This window comes from Anoplopoma fimbria, chromosome 18 (genome assembly GCF_027596085.1).
Source record: "Anoplopoma fimbria isolate UVic2021 breed Golden Eagle Sablefish chromosome 18, Afim_UVic_2022, whole genome shotgun sequence".
NCBI lineage: Eukaryota > Metazoa > Chordata > Actinopteri > Perciformes > Anoplopomatidae > Anoplopoma > Anoplopoma fimbria.
The window spans coordinates 6,340,226-6,354,456 of NC_072466.1; the positions used below are offsets into that span (position 1 = coordinate 6,340,226).

At 36.9% G+C, this 14,231-nt stretch overlaps 1 protein-coding gene across 2 annotated transcripts in view; it reads left to right on the forward strand.

Annotated features, from left to right (window-relative positions):
- Window positions 1-10,581: 10,581 nt before the first annotated feature.
- The window catches only part of itpkb (inositol-trisphosphate 3-kinase B), a 29,985-nt gene continuing 26,335 nt past the window's right edge, over window positions 10,582-14,231 (forward strand). For both annotated transcript variants that reach the window (XM_054618304.1, XM_054618305.1), the window contains exon 1: window positions 10,582-10,661. The gene's annotated coding sequence lies outside the window, so the exon portion shown is untranslated. The remainder of the gene's footprint in view (window positions 10,662-14,231) is intronic.

The window sequence follows — 14,231 nt, forward strand, 5'->3', positions numbered from 1 at the left end:
GCAGACGTGTCCGTCATCCGCAAGTCCCGCCCCCCGTATAGTTAAAAAACATCCTTCAGCGGGCTCTCATTGGCTCAGAGGAGACACTGTTTTAGATCCTGCGATGTGATTGGTCGCCAGCGCTGCCCATTCAAGTTCGAGGGACGTTCGAAGCAGATGTGGCAGTGCTATGTTGGCGAGGTAGCGCCCTCTAGAGGACGGATAGCGACACTGCAATGTGGTGAGGATGTAGTTCACTGGTTTATTTAGTTTACTGCAATTTAGTCCAGAAAAATAGGGATTTTAAGATCAGGTTTTTTTTTTATTTAGTTTTAAAATAAATGTCCTTCAGTTCATTTCCAGCCAGAATAAATCCAAAATGAATGGATGTTTTTAAAGAATTTCCATTAGTCTTTGGTCTTTCATTCAAAAACATGTTTTCCTCTAGAAAAAAAAAGTTTAGGGGCTACTTTTTTAATTTATTTTATTAATATTTTACTTGCATTCAGTATTAATAGAGGTTGATGAAGTTCAGTTTAGAACTTGAAATTCCTCTCACACAGTTCACAACAGACAAATTGGTGATTGATCTACAACACAAACAACGTGGTGCCAACCCAGTATTTGAAAAACACTGCAGCACAGTGTCATGAATATTTAAGGTCGGTTGTCAGCTGTGACCCCTTGATGAAGCTACCTTTGTAAACCGTTAGGTGTTGTGTAAGTCACAGCACAGAGCGGTTTTAATTTTGTAGCACTGCTGAAATAAAAATATATGCATACAAATCATTAAAAATGATGGAAAGATTTACTGAATAAGTGTCTTCCACACTTATTCTTTCTCACACGCAAAGGACACACTTGTCATTGTATAACATAAGGCATGGCTTCTGCCACTACACACAAACAAACACACACACACACACACACACACACACACACACACACACACACACACACACACACACACACACACACACACACACACACTCCTCTTACATACTGTATATACAAACACCCACACTGAGATTAGGGAAGCTCAGGTAATTGGCTTATAGTGTAAAGCAGCGTGGAGATTTTAACATCTAGAAAAAGAGGAGGAATAAACAACCGCATAAGAACATCAGCTATAGACTAACACAAACAACTATAGGAGAGAGTGAGTGAAATACTAATAATGTAAGTTTAAAGAATCTCTTTATGCAGCAGGTAGTGTGTGTTTCAGTGGACTCACCATGAGTAGAGCAGCAGAGAAGCACAGCAGGCCAATGGAGCGTTCAAACATAAACACAGAGGGGAAAACAGAACAAATCAGACATTTCTTTGAACCCTGAGCACATCTACATGTTTATTTTATGAGCTGCATCTGCTCCATGCAATTACATCACAAAGATGTAATAGTTTGGTTACAGTTACATGATCCCTGTATTCTTAAGAGATTGATGCATAACTCCTGTCTACCCGAGAGTTTATGCATCCCAAAAAAAAAACGTCAACATGCAGCACATCTCCTCTCTGGCGTGACAGCAAACAGTCAGGTATCAGTCTGGTAAATCTTTTCGTCATGATCAAATATTTAAGGTGTGCATTTGAGAGACAGATGTTGTGAGAGATAGATTAATCACCAATTTGTCTGTTGTGAACTGTGTGAGAGGAATTTCAAGTTCTAAACTGGCTGAGAAAATAACGTTTGGAGGAGTTATTGGGAAACACACCCACACCGGTACATTTAATCACACAGATATCACAGGGCTGATTGAATTAAAAGTCTCCTCCCTCTGTCCCTGAAGTCTTCGGCCCTATTTGTCCTCACAAGTCCTGAAATTGAATTCCAACCTTGTGAGGAGGAAGCACACGGAGCATCTTGACCTTTTATTCAGTCAGTTTCATAATAAAATCAACACAGGCTGCCTGGAGGGTTAGTATCACTTCATTAATACTGAAAAATGTGAGAGCGGTTTTATAAAGCAGCACCTGAGAGAAGAAAGAAGACTCACATTCAAATGTAAAATCTGCTACATAAGTGATAACTGACTAATAACATCAGTGTGAGTCCACACAACCTACTGATCTATGAGTCTGTTAGTGTGTCATGAAAGTTTCTAATGCTTCTCTTGGTCTTTCCTGCGCTTTATTCTACCATCCATTCACAAGATATAACTTTAAGAACACATATAAGGTCACAATGAAGACACAACTATCAGAAATATAATGCCACTATAGAGCTACTTCCAGATTTCTATGATGTACGCAAAAAAGTAAAGGAAATCAGAAAGGTGTACCTGATTGTCAAAAGTCCCATCTTGCACAAATAGTTCCCACACTGAGATTAAGTCTTGACTCTTCGCTTAATCAGCCTGACCTGTTCAAAGATCTCTCTCTCTCTCTCTCTCTCTCAGCTATGTCTCTCCACCTTCTATTTCGGCCCAACAGAAACCTCTCAGCTCACACAAACAGTTGCCTCTTTACGCCTCTGTCCCTCAGTGTGGAGCTGATCGAGAAAAAACGCGCAGTGTCCTCGCCGCCAACCAACAGATTGTGCCAGTGTCGATAAGCATAACAGGCGAGCTACAGTAGGGCCGACTGTGTGCGGTTTCTCAGGCAGGCATGAGATCAAGCCGCTGCAGATTCTCTGGAGGATTAGTGGCGAGCCCTTCTGAGGGGAATTACTCCAGACACAGCCATCTGGACAGAAACACACATTGCCCACTGGACCAACTATCTGCCAAGACTGGGCCCGGATGGAACAGGCAGGTATTGCTCGGTCATTCTTCTACCCTGACCTGAGAACAGCCAAATACTTCAACCATGTACCCTTGTTTTAGACACGTGGGTGTGCATGCTCGAATAAGTGGCGTAAAGCTGCATTTTATGTGCAAAATTGCACTATTTTTTGTAATTTTTTTTACGTTGCTTGTATCCAAAAATCTTCAGTTTTTAGTTTAGAATTTTTCTTTCAGAGATTGTGATTAAGTAAAATCATTCACAAATGGAATATAAACAGTAATTCATAATCAGTCTGAGCTTTATGATAAGAGATCTAAGAGACTTTAGTCTAATAATTGAAGATTATTAAGTAAAATAATACGTTTCTCTACAGTTTGGATACAAAACTTGAGAATGTTTTTATTATCTTCCTTTTCATGGCATGTTTATGCATGAAAAACTAACTTTAACAGTGCTTGTATGCAGGCATTTTGGTCTCTGGAGTCCCTTCCAACCCACAAACTGTAATATAAGACAACCCAGTCAGTAATTTGTGGGCTGCCTTCATCATAAAACTTTATGTGATTCAACAAGTCAATCAAATCTGGCTCCTATTACTATGTTTCTTGCCAGCTCATTAGAATATACCATCACCATCTGAGTATCTCCACCTGCAGCCTGAAACTACCTTTGTGAAGGTGCTCAATATTTTTCTGGTAAGCCAATCAGAGCAGACTGAGCTTTTTCAGGAGGAGGCTCTTAAAGAGACAGGCGCTAAAACGGAGCGTTTCAGACAGAGGGTAAATACAGACAGACAGTATGACACAAATTATGTTTTTTTTCAACATTAAAGCTTGTTAACTTTCTCTAATAGAACTGCAAAATACAAGTATGTACATGAAAATCATCAAACGTCATAATGTCTCTTTTCATTGCTACGCAGACGACACACAGATATACCTTCCACTGAAACCCGACGACCCAAGAAGCCTAGCTGCTATTATGGACTGTCTTAAGGATATCAACTGTTGGATGGCTCAAAACTTTCTTCAACTAAATAATTCGAAATCTGAGATCATTTTAGCACGTCTGGGTCTGGCCCCGACATACATAGGAGAAATGTTGACCCCGTATGAGCCAGCTCGCAGCCTTAGATCCTCAGGTGGGGCCCTTCTGGTTGTTCCAAAGTCGAAACTGAAAACCAAAGGCGACCGTGCTTTTGCCATAAGGGCCCCTCGGCTTTGGAATGACCTACCGGAGGAGATAAGGCTTGCAGAATCAGTAATCTATTTTAAATCACTTCTTAAAACACATTTTTATAGATTGGCTTTTATGTGATGTCGTCGTTTTATTGGTTCATTTTCATTTGGTCTTAGTATTTTATCTTATATTTGTTTACTATATTTTACCATTATCACTTGATTTTATTTATTTTATTTATTTTATTTATTTTATTTATTTTATTTATTTTATTTATTTTATTTATTTTATTTATTTTATTTGTTTATTTGATTGTCACTTGTTATTTCATTTTGTTTCTTATGCACTGTCTTGCTGGCTGGTCTGTCAAAGCACTTTGTAAACCTTGTTTTTAAAAGGTGCTATATAAATAAATTTATTATTATTATTATTATTATTATTATTATGAAAGAGAGCATTATATGTCCCCTTTAAAGCTTCTGTGAACCATCAGCTGAAGAGTTCACTCAGCCAGATGATGATACAAATTTACAAACTGCATTATTGAGGTGAATAATAATGCAGTTTGCCTCTGCACTATACTTTTGCTCTGGCTTATGCTTTGAGATGCTTGTTTAAGAAAGGAGATGCACTTATGACTTCTGGTGACTAGTAGTTCTCTTGAATACCTATGTTGAATACACTTCCTGTAAGTCGCTTTGGATAAAAGCGTCTGCTAAATGACTGTAATGTAATGTAATGTAATGTAATGTAATGTAATGAACGCACAACCAAAACATACTACATGCTCCATAAGAAGTTAACTGACTTCATTAAAATGCAATTAGCCAGCTCCACTATAAACAAAGGCTACCACACCCTCACTGCCCATTAGCCGGCCTATTTTTTTTACTTTTAATCGGTGTATCAAAAGGAAAAAGAATACATTTCATTTCAATATCATTACTCTGAAGGTGTGACAAAGAGGCATCCACAAGCTTATTATTATCTGCACAAATGATGCACAAATAAACACATATCTGGTTAATCGTGTGCATGAAACTCTCACCACATTCCTCAGTTTTCATCATACTTATTGCTCCTTTTTCTGACATATTTTTGCACAAATAAACATCAAAACTGCAAACTAATCTAATGCCAATCCCTGTGCAATAATCTAAACACATTATTAAATTATAAATATAATATTGCCTTGTTGTCTACAGTGGTCATAGATACACAAACACAAACTTACCTAAAGAAATGCACACACACTTTTAACCCCTGTGCTTAAAACATACAAATTCAACACACACACTGTAGTTTACCTGACAACCAATTGATAATCAGCTGGAACGAGCTGCTTGACTCGACTTGAGCATTTCCTCATACGACTCCGATTCCCACACTTGCTTTTTCTTCTCGTGTATTGCACAAATACCACAAGACACTGAACAAATACTTCTAACCAATTCACACCTTGTTTGTATTAGTACAAGTCAACCACGACTACCTCCTTCTCTCTCTTTCTCTCTCTCTCTCCCTCTCTCTCTTCCTCTTGCATGTCTTTGTGTTTGCTGTAACTCTAAACTCCAGGATCAGATGTCAGCCAAGGAAGAGAGAGAGAATGAACTTATTAAAGAGAAACAACCTGGTCAGAAAAATAAAGACTTTTGAGAGAAGAGAAATAGAGAAAAGGGGGCTTTTTGGAGGTTGCACCTATGGGTGGCAAATCTACCTTATCACTGACAGTAAAATACAGAGGGTAATAAAATGTTACTAATTTATGCTACAGAGTATCCCCTTTATTGAATGTCTCAGCTGTGTTTGTGTGTGTACTTGTATTAATCAGGTCCAAAGGGGTTATTGTAGTCCAACGTCCTCCTATGTGACAAAAACAAATGTGTGTGTGATGGAGTTAACATTCATAGGTGTGTCTCGACTTAAGAAAAGCTTAAACAGAAAAATAAACAAAAGTGTGTTTGTTTTGCATGATCACATGTTTGAGTACGTCCAACTGTCCACAGATTAAAACCAACTAATTATGAGCTGCCTCTCAAAGAAGCTCTGTGCTGTCATGTGTTGTACCATGTCAACATGAATTAAAAGCCTGTAATTAAAAGCATCTGAAGTCTGAACCATAACATTACATATTAAAGTGGAGCAGTTTCTCTTCTTTCTGAGTAGTTGTGACCTGAATGCACCGCGACAGAAGAAGTAGTACTCATATTGTCTAAAAGTATAGTAGTATAAAAGTAAATGCACAAATGTATTAGTATCAAACTTTACTTTAAGTATCAGAAATAAAAGGGTTCATTATCCAATATGGCCCGTTTTGGAACAATACTTATTATATATGATTATTGAGTGCATTAATGTCTATTTAGTATGTGTATTATATATATATTCATAAATGGCGTTAGTGTTAGTTATTTGATTCTGAATATTTGTGTAACACCTACTTATTCTACTATTCAATTTAATATATACTTTATTTACATGAATGCTACAAGGAAAATATTGACAAAGCATCAAGTAAGTTTATAATAATGAGAATATTAAAAGGTATTAATCATAAAAATTAAGAAGATAGCAGTGTGTCAATACCTGGACAGTGGAGTGTCTGGGTGGTATTAAAAAACAGGTATTAAAAGCTCCATCAGCGAATGAGTATCACAATTATCAGACTTATAAAAATATATATTTTTAAATCTATAAACTTTTAATTACAAAATTATTTATAGTAGCATGTTATAATAGCAAAATGTGATCATTAAATTATCTACAAATCAAATAACGTGTATCACTCAGGTTTTAATAAACTAGATAAATTGTAGGACCTTTAGCCATTAGTATGTTTTATTGTATAATGCTGATTATTTTACTGTAAAAACTGAATGATTTTTTACAGTTTCTTTACGTTTCCTCATATACACTTTAATCTCAAAGCCATGTAGACTTTCCAGTGTTAAAGAAGAGTGGAGGTGTTTCATCACCTGTATAAACTATAACACTGACAGACCACTAGAGGACAGCAGCTCCTCTTTGCATCTTGAGTTTAATCTGAATCCGTGACAGAAAACAGGGAAAAAACCTCTTGAAAACTCAGTAATTTATGTCCTGTTCCAGCAGATTATCTCCATTTAAGAACAAAGACTTGAATTCATTTGTCTGTGAGTAGAGCATTCTTTTCCTCAAGTGGTTGACCACTGTATGTGATTTATTGTTTTCATTCTTTCACACTCTACACAAAGTCACACAGTCATACTCGAGCCTTCCCAGAAAAATGTGAGGAATTTTGTGTATTTCATACCAAGAGAGTTTAGACGAAACACATCTCACACCATGCTTATGAGAACCCGACACACGTCACAAGATCTCCCTCTACTGACGTCAAATGGGATGCAATTAAATCTGAAGACCAAACATCTAGATATAATCATTACAATCTCTACTTTGATGATTTAGAAAGATAATGAATATTAAACAATGCTGTTTATTTCAGCTTTCAGTTGTAGTTTAGTTTTAGTTTCGTATCCGAGCTCTCCAGACCAGTCGTCCAGACTCTGCCCACACGTCTCAGACTTGAGGTGAGTGTTTCCTGTCTGAAATGGAAACACTGGAAATAACCGAATCATCCTCCTGTGTCCATGGTAACAAGCTCATCCAGAGTTAATCCAGACTACCACAACCAGGATTGAATTTTGGGGCGTGTGTTTCCTTTAAGTGTTCCCTGAATCAGAGGTCAACATCCACACCTGTGGTCAGCATTTCTCCACCCCTGATAACAACCTCCTGGGCAAAGCCATAACCTCGCCCTCGCCCTCACACTGCACCAGGACTTCCATGAGGCCAAAGTCCTTTAAATGTGGACTTCCAAAACTACCTCCAGCCACACTTTATACTGGTACACAAATACCGGCTAAAGACGTTAAATCATGGACACATGGTCACAAAAATACAACATAAATTTAACAACTTTTGCTGGCTTTTTTATGGTTTTTTTAAGGTAAATATTGTAAATAAGAAGATTTGTAATACAACAACCTTTTTGTGCTTCTGTTGTTTAAGTGTTTTCTTTATTTAATACATTTTGAGTTTGGATATCTATTGGATTAACAGATAAAAGACGGAAGAACAGCGGACAAAAACATAAAAACGTACCGAGCTCCATTAAAATCTGCCTTCTCCTTTTGGATTCTATTTGACCAATTTTCTTCTCTGGTTAGCAGTACTTAGAAACTCCTGTGTGGGTGTGGAGCCTTTCCACTTAAGTTTCTATTAATCATTTCACCACAAACAGCTTGACAAACAGTGAACCAGCCATGATAATGCAGTTGTATAGTGTAGTAGCTTTTAGTGTGTGCTGTATCATGTATATAGGCTTCATAGAGTGGTAACATACGGACCATGTGTTGTGTTTTATTGTAACATTCTTGCAGTTGTGAAAAATACATTTATTCAACCAGTGCCGTGTACTTGTACTATATCTGAGTATAAATGTATGTGCTACTTTTCATTTCTGAGGGTTTATTGGGCGAGTGTAGATGCTAGTTGTGTTTCAGATTACAATATTACATGTACAATTTATATCAGTTCATGAAATATGATACAATATTAAAGATTAAAGGAACATTGTGTATCATTTAGTCTATTGGTAGAAATGGAATATCATAATAATGATGTTTTCTTTAGTGAATAATCACCTGAAAATAAGAATTGTTGTGTATTTGTTACCTTAAAATGAGTTGTTTATATCTACAAACAGAGCAGGTCCTCTTCACATGTTTCTACAGTGGCCCAGAATGGACAAACCAAACACTTGGTCAGCATAAAGCCATGTGTGTTTTCACATCGCCCACCGTAGCTCCCTTACATCCTTGGCACATGGGAGAAGTTTTAGTTGGTTGCAATCTGTAACATCACCACTAGATGAAACCAAATCCTACATACGGCAGTTAACCAACAGTACATAAAGTAGTAAACTTTTCCTTAACCTGCTACAAAATCAAAATAATGTTACATGTTAATACATCTATCGATCCAATAACATTGAACGTCTAGGCCAAGATATAGTAATTAAACAATCTGAGGGAGGCCAATCTGCATTATGAGAACTATTTGATACTAACATTACATGCTAAAGTAAATTCCATCGAAAATAGCCTACTTGTAATGAAGTATTTTACTTATTACAATACCTGAATGTTTTGTACGTCACTGTTTATCACCGTTGGTAGAATTATTCAGATATTTTAATCAAGTACAGTAGGTGTAAGCAAAGTAACAATACCACAGGGTTAAAATACTCTGTTGCAGTTGAAAGTATTTCAGAAGTACAGTACCAGTCAAAAGTTTGGACACACCTTTTCATTCAATGGTTTTTCTTTATTTTTATTTTTTCTACAATGTAGATTAATTTTTATGAAGGAACACATATGGAATGATGTGGTAAACAAACAAATGTCAACAAACCAAATATGTTTTATATTTTACATTCTTCAAACTTGAATGAAGGTGTGTCCACACTTTTGACTGGTACTGTATAACAAAGCAAAATGTATATATTTTTAATGTTTTGCATACATAGTATTATCATTTCCATCCCGTATTATTTTTTATTTAAAGCTGTTTATCTTGCCCTTTAGCTTTTTAAACTGAGCCTCCGTATAATTATTAAGCTTTCTAGCTTTGGTTGTTGAATTAATGCATTTCTGAGTATATGTAGGTACAGTACCAGTCAAAAGTTTGGACACACCTTCTCATTCAATGGTTTTTCTTTATTTTAATTTGTAGATAAATATTGAAGACATCCAAACTATGAAGGAACACATATGGAATTATGTGGTAAACAAACAAATGCTCAACAAACCAGAATATGTTTTATATTTTACATTCTTCAAAGTAGTTGAATGAGAAGGTGTGTCCAAACTTTTGACTGGTACTGTATATGATTTTATCAAAAATATATAGGCTGCTGAAAATACCAAAAGCAAAAGTAGGCTGCTCATTATGCAGTGTGACCCATTTCAGGATATCACATCACTGGATTATAATTAATTAATGATGCATTCACGTGCACCTGGAAAGTAGCACACTTTAAAGTCTGCAGAAATACCTTTACCAAAGTGCCTCACGCATAGACTTCATCTGAGGGGGCTTCCCCGCACTGCACGCACGGTTTTATATTCAGTTTTCAGTGAACCGACAGAGAGAGAAAGAGAAAAGAGAGAGATTGAGAAAGAGAGAGAGAGAGAGAGAGAAGAGAGAGAGAGAGAGAGAGGGAGGGAGGCTGTCTTGTCGCTTCCGGCTTCAAACTCGCAGACAAACAGCGCTTTACTACGAGCAGCACACATGACAGACAAGAGAAAACCTCCCAAAGAAACAATGTATCCTGAGAGCAGACTGCTGTGAGAGGAGCTCACTGATCGGCTCGGAAAGACTTCTGAAGTTTTGGTTTTTTTTTTAATCCCTGAAATAACCAGAGTTAAAAAAAAAACAACACTCTTTGAAATCTTCTTTTCTTTTTTTGGAGGGGTGTTGTTGGTGAAAAGGTGAAGAAGAGAGAGAGAGAGAGAGAAAATAGTCCGGCTGCAGCGTCGAAAAGAGGAGAAGATACTTTGTGTTTTTTGTTGTTGTTTTTGGTGCATAAGGAGTCGCATATCTTTGTGCGTGTTTTTTTTTTTTTTTTTTTTTGCACCTTTTTTTCCCTGATCCAAGTGCCAGACGCACGGACTGAGCAGAGACATCCTCGGGGGTATAAAAAGCTCCGACAGGACGGGGACAGCAGCGCCGAGGTAAGACCGCACAGGGCCCGCTGTCCTCTCAGGACCTCCGTGTGAGGAGGCTGTTGATGATGGAGGGAGTTTATTACACTTTAACACCACCAGATCCATGTTGTCAGCATTACAGGCCTAGTCAGCAGTTCAGTAAGTGTGAAAACCAAACAAATGAAGTAGTTTAAAAACAATTTCATCCTCTATTATCAATTACAGATGTACATTTAGTACTAGAAGAGATGTTTAGTCTTCTTAAAACTTATGTAGTTACTTCTTAATGTATGTTTTGTGATTATAGATGCACTCATTTTTAAATAGCAGCTGCTTTCAAATGACCTAGAGCACCATATAATGCTATTTACTAATCCTTGACTATAATATCACTTAGATAAGGTTGGAGTTGGAGAGGATTTTATGGCATCTGAATCCTGAATTGAATCCACTTATCAAAGCTGGATCATTTTAAAAAACAAAAGTACCAAATACATGTATGATTAGCTTTTTTAACAACTGTATGATACAGATGGTATTCATGCTGAAGACATGAAACTCAAATATTGACATCCAAATAACTGAAACTCAGGTTTTTCCAGATTTTGTACATATATGGTCTTCAGCTGTACCTGAATGTTATGTATGTACATCACTGTTTGCTCATATAAAGGAGGAGACAAACACATTTGTGACACTTGGGGCTTAATTGACTTTTTCACCAGCATGCAACCAGATCATAAATGGGACCAGTGTCAGGAACACAGCACTTTCTTTATATTAGCATTAGACCATTAGCAGCATTAGGGTTAAAGGTTATTTATCAGGATGCAACAATATATCTTTTTTTTTCAAAGCTTTAAGTGTTTTCTTTGCTTTGTGTTTCCCATCTGCTAAGAGCGGGTCTATTGTTGTGTAGTTATTTAAGATTGCAATATGAATTGTGATATAGCAAAGTTTGCGAAAAACTCTATTGAAGAATAGTTAATTTTTGGACAAATAAAGTTACATTATAATCAACATTACCACAAATTAGTCTTGCTAATTAATGTGTAACATTCCCCATAATGATCTAATACAGAGATATGAAATCGAAAGCATTCACTAGCATAAACTGTATGACCGGGTCATAATTCAATATGATCAATTATCAATTCTTCACTGCGATGAAATGTCCTAAATTGATATAACGTGATACACAACTGCTGTAATTGTTTTATTTGATAATAACAATCACATATTCACTTGAATTTCTCAGAAAATTTGATTATTTTGACATTACAGTTAAATGTATCATCAAAGTATACAAAAAAATGTCATATAGTCTGTTTAATTACCAGAAAACATGCTATATTGTGATTTATATTGTTAGTGTTGTTAGACTCATTGCATTATATATCTTCATATTGCTCTCTCCTGCCATCTGCTTTTGAATTCTAAGAAACAAACAGCATCAGCATCTTTGAAACTGTTTCTCAGCCTAGTTGCTCTCAGAGTCCTGTACGTGGGTTTATTGCCCACTTGTGTAGGCAAGTGGACAGTTTGAACGCTCAGGCAGTCCCACACAATCTGACTTTAGGCTGTGCTGAAACACAGATAGCATCCAGAAGGTATACGTGTGGTTATATCAGACTCATCACAACCAGTACTTGTTATCTTTTAGAGTGCTAATTGCTGTATTTTTATAATATCAATATGGCAAACAAGCACAAAGTCGTTGTTCGCCTCACTATCCTGCTTCATGGCTGTTCTTAATTGGCACTAATGCTCATGAATACCCGAGCGTAGTTTCTGCTGACACATGTATCTTTTTGGACACATTATATGCGAGAGAGATGGAGTGGGTGTCAGAGTGGGATGGAGGAGACAAAATGTGTCGTGTAAAGGTCTTTTTTGATGAATGTTTTCCACCAAGAAATATATACTGCATTTGTTTAAGCAGGTTATGGTGCAGGGGATGTCCTCTGTTATATGCAGTCATTCTGTTATGGCCTTTTTAAGCTTGTGAAGCAACTTTAAATGCGAGATCGACCGCAGCTAATCATTCGAATCAGCACAGGGATTGACATTTTGTGGTCGAGGCCTGATCTGTCCTTTAGTGCGAAGAGAAACAAACAAAAGTCTTTGGGATGCAGCTGACCATGTTCAACATGCAGTGTGAAAAGTGTTCCCGGTGCCCAGTGCTGCTTCATTACAGCTACTGAGCCGTTTCACTGAAAGTAGATCCACTACTTCTGCATGAAAGATTCACAATAGACAACTGAGTCAAAATAGCCTGTAAACACCTCTCTCTCTCTCTCTTTTTTCTCCTCGCTCTTCTGTCTTTCTTTCTTGGTCCTTGTCCTGCACCGAGTCCTTTCCTCCCTCTCTCTCTCTCTCTTTTTAAGACCTCAATTATGTTATTTCAACTGAAACGTACGGGATGTTTATGTCCAACGAGCAAATAGAGGTGATTATGCAGTGTGAGAAATACACTGGTGGTTACTAAACTACCCAAGAGAGAAGCCATTAAGATTGTTTCCTGCTCTATCTCTAACTGCGTCACTCCCCAACAAGGAAACCCCATGTTTACCCCGTAGTTCATGACCTGATGTCTTAACTTATCTTATCTGGAATCAAAACACATCCCAGGGCAGTTTTTGGGCAGCATGATGACAACAATAGCTGCATGCATGACTGAATCCCCCAGAACTGGACTGAATCAGCTTTTCTTTTGTAGATGTTGGAGCTTCAGCTTAGTTTTGCAGGCCGCTGTGCAAAACAGAAGTGATCACATGGTGTGAAAAATTTAAAAATGTGTGTCTGTTCTCTGCAACACACACATCTGACTTGAGTTAAGATAGATCTTTATTAATCATGAAGGACATTCTAATGCAAAAAAGTACAACAGAAGCAAAAGAAGAAAACAATAGAGTAGAAATATTTACATATATAAACAGTATAGTAATAGATAACGTGTACGCAAAGTGATACTAGCAGCAGTGCAAGACAATGCAATGAGAGTAAAATAAGTAAACTAAAACCTTAAAGTTATATTGTGCATTGTATTGAAAACGTAATAAAAAGAGCATTTGCACATCATATATTGAAAGTAATATTGCGCAATGTTAAAAAAAGTAATATTGCATGATATTGATATTATTGTTTTCAGTGTCTGATGTTTCTGCTGCACTTTACTGCCATCTTACTGACTTATTTTACTGAAGTATAAAAGAAAAACGACAATATTTTCTCATCAATTTCTGCGTAAAACGTTCACTTAGCATTTGTGATATTAAAAAAAAAAAGATTTGCCTGTAGTCCAGACACCAGTAAGGACCGCTCAAGCTTATCTCACATGTTATACAAAGCAGACTGTAAGTCAGCCGGCTCTGGGTCATCACTCATCCGTCTGAATCAAATACAAAGCGCTGGAGTTGTAGTAGAAGGCGGAACTGCACTTAAAACTCATCGATTTAAATCAGCTTTCAACCTGTGAAGCTAGTTATGTATGTTTACATTGTAGTTGTTTGGTTATGACTGTTATAATGTCATCTCTCTGCCTCGTTTACATTGTTATTTCTTTTATTGTTCCTGTCTTTACCATGTAAAGTGCCT